Genomic DNA, 2325 nt, shown 5'->3' on the forward strand with positions numbered 1-2325 from the left:
ACAGGTGTGCGCTGTTCTCGCCCAGCAGGGTTGGCTCTGTGAAGCTGAGGAAGGGGTGAAGGGCAGGGCGGGGCGGGGGTGGGCATGAGGGGGAGGGCACAAAAGTCAGGCTGGCGGGCACACCTGGAGTGTGAAGCCAGCGGAGGGCGCTCCGGAGTCCACTCTAGCCACAAGCTTTCGACCTGCCCAGGAAGAGGACCCCCTTTCAGGGACCCCAAGGAAGAGGCCACCAGTCGCCAGGCTCTGCTCAGACCCCACGGGGACCTGCTGCACCCTCTTGTTCTCGTGGAAACACAGCCAAGGATGCCACCCCTGCCCCCAAAGGGAGGGACCAAATCACACAGAAGAGCTGGAGAAACGGGGACCAAGCAGGAGACCTGGACACCAGCTGCGGCAAGCCCCTGGAGCCACAGTCCCCGGAGTCCCCCAAATGGAGCCCAGGGTCCTCTGCTGAGGCAGCAATCAAGGAGTAGGAGGAGGTGTCAGAGGCCAGGGGACCGGCGGGGAGGCTCGGGGGAGGCCTCCAGGAGGCGACGCTGCCCGACCATCTGGAAAAGCGGCTGAGATGTTTCTGCAGGGCCGTGATGTGCCTGATGCAGGGGGAGGCAGCGACGATACCCCTTCCGCGCGTCTAATCCGCTCAGCAGCGAACAGTACAGACACGGCTGCAGCCAAGGCTCACGGGGACGTGGTCACTCTGGGAGGACAGGGGACGTGGGGTGGGTGGGGAGACTCCATCCTCGCCCACTGTGGGGGCTGTCACCTTCAGATCAGTCACTCAGTCGGGTCCAACTCTTTGCGACCCCATGAATCGCAGCACGCCGGGCCTCCCTGTCCATCACCAACTCCCGGAGTTTACTCAGACTCGTGTCCATCGGGTCTGTGATGCCATCCAACCATCTTATCCTGTGTCGTCCCCTTCTCCTCCAGCCTTCAGTCTTTCCCAGCATCAGGGTCTTTTCCAATGAGTCAGTTCTTCGCATCAGGTGGCCAAAGTATTGGAGATTCAGTTTCAGCATCAGTCCTTCCAATGAATATTCAGGACTGATCTCCTTTAGGATGGACTGGTTGGATCCCTTGCAGTCCCAGGAACACCTTCAGTCTGAATAATTAAAGAGCACCATTGCACACGCTTGCTCCGTGTTTCCCTGTCTTTCATTGGACAGAATAAGGGGCTTCCCTGGTGGTCCAGTGGTTAAGCATTTGCCTTCCAAGTCGGGCTTACCAGTCTGATCCCTGCTCCAGGAGGACCCCACAGGCCTGTGCTCTAGGCCCAGAAGCCCCATGCTCCACTGGAGAATCCCCTGCAACGAGAAGCCTCCTCAGGACAAGGAAGAGCAGCCCTCCCCTCCCCACAGAGAGACAAAGCCTGTGCATCAGGTAAGACCCACCACAGCCAAGAAATTCACACATAAATAAATCTTAGGGGAAAAAGCACGATGGGGTAACAGCAGCCTACAACACTGTGGTCCTGAGGGAGTCCTGGGAGAGTGAGGGGGCCGTGGGATGAAGGCCCATGAACGCTGGGTGTTGTCATCTGTGGGGGGAGCACCTGAGTCCTGGGAAGCCTGGGTGCTCGGACGCACCTGTGGGGACTGTGGGGTGCGTGGAAGGCCCCTAGAAAATTAGAACTGTGAGCATGACTCCAAATCTATTACACAGAGCAGAACCCTCCAGCAGCCTACTGGAAAGAAGAACCTGGGAATTTTAAAAAGAAAGAGAGAGCAACCAGAAATAAACCCACACACCTACAGACAACTAGTCTTTCTCAAACAGGCAAGAATATACAAGAGGAAAAAGACCTTCTCTTCAGCAAGTGGTGCTGGGAAAGCTGGACAGCTGCATGTGAACGAGTGATTCCCTCCCACCATACACAAAAATAAACTCGAAATGGGTTAAAGGCTTAAATACAAGACAGGACACCATAAAACTCTAGAGGAAAGAAAGAAACTGGAGTCGCTTAGCCGTGTCCGACTCTTTGCGACCCCACCAGGCTCCTCCGTCCATGGGATTTTCTAGGCAAGAGTACTGGAGTAGGAGAAGGCAATGGCACCCCACTCCAGTGCTCTTGCCTGGAAAACCCCATGGACAGAGGAGCCTGGTAGGCTGCAGTCCATGGGGTCGAGAAGAGTCGGAAATGACTGAGGGACTTCACTTTCACTTTTCACTTTCATGCATTGGAGAAGGAGATGGCAACCCACTCCAGTGTTCTTGCCTGGAGAATCCCAGGGACAGCGGAGCCTGGTGGGCTGCCGTCTGTGGGGTCGCACAGAGTCGGACACGACTGAAGCGACTTAGCAGCAGCAGCAGCCCTTGATATTCTCA

This window comes from Bison bison, unplaced genomic scaffold (assembly GCF_000754665.1).
Source record: "Bison bison bison isolate TAMUID 2011002044 unplaced genomic scaffold, Bison_UMD1.0 scf7180017862692, whole genome shotgun sequence".
Classification (NCBI taxonomy): Eukaryota; Metazoa; Chordata; class Mammalia; order Artiodactyla; family Bovidae; genus Bison; species Bison bison.